Raw genomic sequence first — 6,986 nt, 5'->3', positions numbered from 1 at the left:
GCTTTACCACATTGATTACATTCATAGGGTTTCTCTCCAGTATGTGTTCTTTTATGATAGTGGAGAGTACTGAATTGTGCAAAGGTTTTACCACATTGATTACATTCATAGGGTTTCTCTCCAGTATGTGTTCTTTTATGATAATGGAGACCATTGTGACTTGTAAAAGCTTTACCACATTGATTACATTTATAGGGATTTTCTCCAGTATGTGTTCTTTTATGACATTGGAGTCTACTGAGTAGTGCAAAGGCTTTACCACATTCATTACATTCATAGGGTTTCTCTCCAGTATGTGTTCTTTTATGACATTGGAGACCATTGTGACCTGCAAAGGCTTTACCACACTGATTACATTTATAGGGTTTCTCTCCAGTATGTGTTCTTTTATGACAGTGGAGACTACTGGATTGTGCAAAGGCTTTACCACATTGATTACATTTATAGGGTTTCTCTCCAGTATGTGTTCTTTTATGACATTGGAGATTACCGAAATGTGCAAAGGCTTTACCACATTGATTACATTCATAGGGTTTCTCTCCAGTATGTGTTCTTTTATGATATTGGAAACCATTGTGACTTGTAAATGCTTTACCACATTGATTACATTTATAGGGTTTCTCTCCAGTATGTGTTCTCTTATGACATTGGAGATGAGCGGGTCTTGCAAAGGCTTTACCACGTTGATTACATTCATAGGGTTTCTCTCCAGTATGTGTTCTTTTATAACGTTGAAGATGACTGCATTTTTTAAAGGCTTGACCACATTGATGACATTCATAAGGTTTCTCTCCAGTATGGGTTCTTTCATGATATTGAAGATGACTGGGTGTTGTAAAGGCTTTACCACATTGATTATGTTCATGTGTTTTCTCCCCAATTTGACTTGTTTTATGACATTGGAGATGACTGAGACATGAAAAGACTTTAGAACGTTCATTACATTCATAGAGTTTCTCTCCACTATGATTACTTACATACCTGCAATGAAAATTGGCACATGTGATATGGTTACTATATTAATTTCCCTGTTCAATCATTTCATCAAGATGAATAAAGTTTACAAATTGGTCTACTGATAAAGATGGACCAGATCATCTGGTTTTATCACTTTATATGTTCATTATTATTATTATTATATTCCTTATTATTGGTTGTTTTGCATCTTTCGAGATATCTGTGATGGTTATTACATGGCTGACATTTATAACATCCTTTTTATATTGGGTATTTATATGATGTATTTCTTCTATATGAGGAAAATGGAACAACCCAGAACATTATAACACTAATTGCTTTCATAATTTTTCCTGTAGCGTGAATTATACCACAATTTGACTGTGAACTAGGACAAACAAAAGAATTTCCAAATTCCTAGTACCCATAAAGATTTTCTACAGTGTGAGCTTGGGGAAGTTCCCAGTAAAGTTAGTAAATCAATTGACTGCAAACTTTATCATATACAGAATGTCTACCAAAGGCAGAATCTGACATATTTTCTCAGCGTTCTGGTATAGAAATGGAACATTGCTTCTTTCAATATCTCTATGCTCACATGGCTTTTATCCATTGTGACATATGATATGCATATAAAAAGAAGAATAACAGATGAAAGGTTTCCACATTGCATTCACACTGTTTGACTTTTTGTTCCTCAGAGACATGTAATATATGAATTAAGGTTTCTCCTATGACAACACTCTTGACTCTCATAAGCTGTACCCTAAACAAATGATCAATTTCACTAAAAGAATATGAGTATCACCAACTTTCCCATGGATTACTTGCTTATCAGAAGGTTTTGGATATATATTTATCACTATTCGATGTGCAATATCTAAGTCTTGTAAGTCTATACACATTGTCAGATCAGTATGGCTCTAATAGAGGTACAAATTGAATAAAGGTATCTCTTATGGCAATGTTTCCTCATTTTGAGGAATGCTTTGATAGATAAATCAGATAACTACATCGAAGCAGAACATTTTTTTAAGAATATTATAATTAGGGCTGGCGAGATGGCTCAGTTGTTAAGAGAGCAGACTGCTCTTCCGAAGGTCCTGAGTTCAAATCCCGGCAACCACATGGTGGCTCACAACCATCCTTAACGAAATATGATGCCATCTTCTGGAGTATCTGAGGAAAGCTATAGTGTACTTACATATAATAAATAAATAAATCTTAAAAAAATAATATTGTAATTATAGTTACACGTGAAGTATTGACATTTTACACTGCTGATTTTCTTTAGAGCTTCCATAAAATAGTAAAATTTCTTCAGAGGCATAATTGCATCAGCTTGNACATGAAAATTACCTTTCATTTCTTCTTGAACTTTGACAATGTCTTTCAATATGATGGTTTTCCCAAGTGTAGCCTAAAAGACAGTACCAGAAAAATAAATGATACAGTATTGGAAATAAGGCAAAATTCAAGGTACTGTGAATTTTCACATCACTGGACACTATTTATNCAGCTCAGTCTTCCTTGTTCTCAATTGTAATAACTGAGCATCATCACTCACCAAGAGAGACTCCTGCTATTTTGAAAAGCAAAAGAAAATTCACAGTCATACCTATAACAGTGAGGTTCCAGTAGGTCTCCAGCATCACATCTTTGTAGAGACTCTTTTGGGAAGGATCCAGCAAATTCCACTCTTCCCCAGTGAAGTTCACATGCACATCATCATAAGTCACTGCGTCCTAAAATATCCCATACATGTGTACATCACAAAACACAGTACTGACATCACTGTAAAGTAAACGTATGCTTCCTTCACCATATATTCATGTAATTCTGGTGCTTCCTCCACTGACTTCCTGACACAGAAGTTATAATCTAAGTACCATAACATATTGAAGGAAATTGAGTTGAAGGTTCACCTGTGTTGCTTATGAACATTTTAAATAAATAGGGTAAAGACTTTTGAGAGGAATTCCAATTGACAGTGAGATGTAGGGTGAAACAGATCAACAGTTCTGAGGACACATCCCAGAAATTGTAAGAAGAATCACTAACGAGAAAAATCATGGACAAGCAGGGTGTATTTGTTCATGTCTTTAATCCCAGAGTCACGGGCAGGTATACATCATTGAGCTGGATCCCNGTCTGTTCTATGTAACACATTCCAGGACAGCAAAGGTTACATATTAAGACCCTTACTCCACTGCAAAAATCAACCACAGAGACAAAAATGATAGAAAGAACTCAGTTGTTTACTACAGTTCCTACAAAAAGTATACAATCCCTGCACTTCGGTACTCATCTAGCAGAAACAGGAAGTGTACCGCTTTAAACTGCAACATTAGTAAAACTTTACTGGCAATCAAGGCACATTTAATGGACCAATGGACAGATGAAAATATTAGTAATATAAGTGTTGAACATAAAAAGCAGCGTAAGGCAGGAGAGAGTGATAACTCAGCCGTGGAAAGCTCTTGTTGGTCTTCCAGATAACAGTGGTCAATTACTAGCATTTACGTGACCCATGGCTTTATGAACAGGAGTTTTGAGTCCACCTTCCAACAACACTAAAAATGAGGCACACATGATATTCATATTCACACACACAGGCAAAACACTCCTATTTATTTAAAAAATTAAAAATTTCAAAACAAACACAAGAGTTTGGAGAAACATCAACACCCAGAATCCATTGACTCTGAAGCCTCAGGCAGTATTGATGTCATGAGCATATGCCATCCTAAAAAAATAGACTATAATAATCTATGTGCCCACGGGGTACAAAGGGGGCCCCAACCCCGCTCAAAGGAGAAACGGAGGAGATTGGGAGGAGGGAGTCTGTGAGGGCAGGGACCTAGAGGAGGGACAGTGATCAGGGTGATAATGAATATCTAAATTATAGGATAAACCAAAAAAAAAGGAAAGAAAGAAAAAGGAAAATTTTGAGTGTATACACTTTCATCTTCCTCACAATGAATCTAGAAAGGCTCCTGCACTGTTCAAATGTCTAAAGTCTCTGCTGACACTCAAGACAATATCTTGACAGCCACATCAGAAAGCAAAGTTGCAATATCAAACAGAAAGTTATATCGTTCCAACATAAAATGGCACTGAATACCCCTTCCCATTCCAATCAATAGGAATGTGCACACAGGGAGAGAAGATTGAACAAAGGCAAGAAAAACAGCAGGGCAAACACCAAATCCTATAGCTTTGTTTCAAACACATTGGACTTCAATTCCTGAAGGCATAGATGGTGCTCTTCCTGTAACTTCTCATACATCTCTCAGTTTGGGTACTTCATCTCCCTGTAGCATCTCTCCATGGCAAATTTCTCAATGTGTTAATTTTCTCCATAATTTGTGGTCACAAAATGCAACTCAAGCATCAACCTCACCACTTAAATGCAAGGAACTCAAACAGTCTTCCCTGGGATCCTGACTTTGTCAAAAGATGGCTGGAGTGGTGCTAAACTGAAACCATAAAGAAAGAATCTATGACCATGNTATTTTCATCTTTCAGTTTCCAGAAGCGGCACAATGTGGATGACCCTGTGAAGTTTGGCTTCTAAATTAACGGACCCTGCCTCACTTGGACCACATTTGCAGCAGGTTTTGTTTAAGGTTCCGTCCTGGGATGAGGAAACACTGAATATTCCTCCCATTAATTTAAAACATAGCAAGCAGGAGGAAGTGCTACACTTAGGGTACCTTCATAGGCTATACCCACAAGAGCATTTGCTCCATTAAGTTCATAGCCACTTTATTTATAACAGTTAGAAACAGGAAAGAATGCAGATGTTCCTCAACTGAAATGTGGACACAAAAACCATGTTTAATTTACAAAATGGGAAGCTATTCAGGTATAAAAAACAAGGACATCATGGATTTTGCAGAGAAATGGATACAATTAGAAACTAATATCTAGAATGAGGTAACTCAGGCCCAAAAGGACATGCATGTACGTACTCACTTACAAGTGAATAATAACCATAAGTACAGGATACCCACACTGCACTTCATAGACCGAAAGACACTAAAAAAGATAAGGCACAAATGAGCATAGTTGAATCTCACTCAGAAGGGGTTAAGAAAGAGACAGAAGAGGCAGATGGAAGGGAGAGAACTGGATGGGACAGTAGTTAAGAAAGAAGAAGGGGAGTGTTAGGAACAGGTGTGATAAGAGACAAGGGAAGGCCAGAGAGTCAGGAAAATGAAATGAAATCAGCAGATGCTGGGAGGGTTAGGGTGGAGGCATCTGTCAAATGTGCCTGAGACTATGAATGAGAGAGCACAAATGCAGCTAGGGAGGTGATCTTAGCTGAGATAGATAGCATTGAGTTATGGACCATGAAGAGGTGACATATTGCAGTCAGGCAGAACAAGCAGTGAAGTGTTCAGTACACCAAAAAAACCAAAAACCTTTCCTCCCAAAATTTGTTCCTTCTGCAAGTAAGGCAGGCACAAAGTTGAAACAGAGACTGAGGGAATGGCCAAACTATACCCTGCCCAAATGGTAAACCATCCCATGGGCAAGCACCAAGGCTGGCATTACTGAGGATAATTTGTTATACTTGCAGATAGTAGCTTAGCATAATTGTCCTCTGAGCATCTTCATCCAGCATCTGACTGAAAAATATGCAGACATTCACAGCCTAACATTGGACAGGGCTCAGGGAGTATTTTAAAAGATTTGGGGAAAGAATTGATGGCCTCTGAAGGAATAGGAAGTCCATGAGAAGATCCTCAGAGTCAACTAACCTGGAACCTAGGAGACTCTCAGAGATGGAGCCACCAACCAAAGAGAACACACCCAGGCTGGGACGGAGGCCCCCACCATATAGTGGATGTGCTGCTCAGTCTTCATGGGGTACCCAACATCCAGAGCAGGACATGTCCTTAAGCTTTTCCTGTCTGTGCAAACTGTTTCCCTATCTGGGCTGCCTTGTCTGACTTCAGTGGGAAAGGATGTGTCTAACCCTGCAGAGACTTGACATGCCATAGTTGGGGGATACTCAAGTGGTTCCCACCCTCTCTGGGGAGATAAAAGGGAGTCAATTATGAGGGACTGTGGAAGGTGGAATGGGATGGGTGTAACAATTAGAATGTAAATTGAATAAAGAAATAGGGGAAGTTGGGCATGGTGGTGCACACCTTTAATCCCAGCACTGGGGAAGCAGAGGCAGGGGGATTTTTGAGTTCGAGGACAGCCTGGTCTACAAAGTAAGTTCCCAGACAGCCAGAGCGACACAGAGAAACCCTGTCTCAGAGGGGGAAAAAAAAAAAAAGAAATAGGAAGATTGAACAAATACTTATCAATAGCATAAAAATATACAAATCGGGGAATATTTTTTTTGTTTGACCTACTCAATATCTCAGGGCATAAGCCAAGTACAAAAGTTTTTTTTTTTTGCCAAAATATCACAGAAATGACCTCTTCCTAAAGTTTTCAGTCTATTTTCCACTGAAATAGTATGACCTCATCTTTGTGTGGCTGCATTACTATCAACACTCCAATCTTCCAGACCCTACGGGAACAACTGATTAAGCTCCATGTACACCTTCCTATGACTTTTGCCATCTGATATTTTCCATAATCCTTCAAAAGAGACCATAGATTCTGTCCAGCAGCAAAATCAGCTTTTGAAACAATTGCTATTGTTGCTGTTGTCCTTGCTGCTCTACCTTGCAACTCTGCTACTGTGATGGTTTCCTCTGAGCAGAAGCATCTCAGGTAATAAATGTTTGTTTTACAGGGTTCTGTCAGATCATACCCCATCCTACTGGGAGCTCAGACTAGAAACTGAAGCTAGAAAATGAAGGCAAAAACATTTGACAAACACTACTTCCTGCNTTGCTTTCTTGCTTGGTCACTCTCTCATGCTCTGCAGCCTCCCTCAGCCTTGAAGCAGGCTGATCCAGACTTTGACCTTGCTGCCATTAAGAAGGAGATTACCTAGTGTCTTAGTCAGGGTTTCTATTCCTAAAAAAACATCATGACCAAGAAGCAAGTTGGGGAGGAAA

General features: G+C 38.8%; 1 protein-coding gene and 1 pseudogene across 3 annotated transcripts in view; both read right to left on the bottom strand.

The window, feature by feature from the left end:
- Positions 1-2,698, bottom strand: part of LOC110307254 — a 37,604-nt pseudogene extending 34,906 nt beyond the window's left edge.
- Positions 1-6,986, bottom strand: part of LOC110306813 (hippocalcin-like protein 1) — a 146,733-nt gene that overhangs the window by 38,767 nt on the left and 100,980 nt on the right. The gene's annotated exons all lie outside the window — the stretch shown is intronic.

The sequence above is a fragment of the Mus caroli genome, chromosome 12 (assembly GCF_900094665.2).
Source record: "Mus caroli chromosome 12, CAROLI_EIJ_v1.1, whole genome shotgun sequence".
Taxonomy (NCBI): domain Eukaryota; kingdom Metazoa; phylum Chordata; class Mammalia; order Rodentia; family Muridae; genus Mus; species Mus caroli.
Note: the sequence above shows the minus strand (reverse complement) of the source record. Positions and strands in the feature narration are given on the sequence as shown.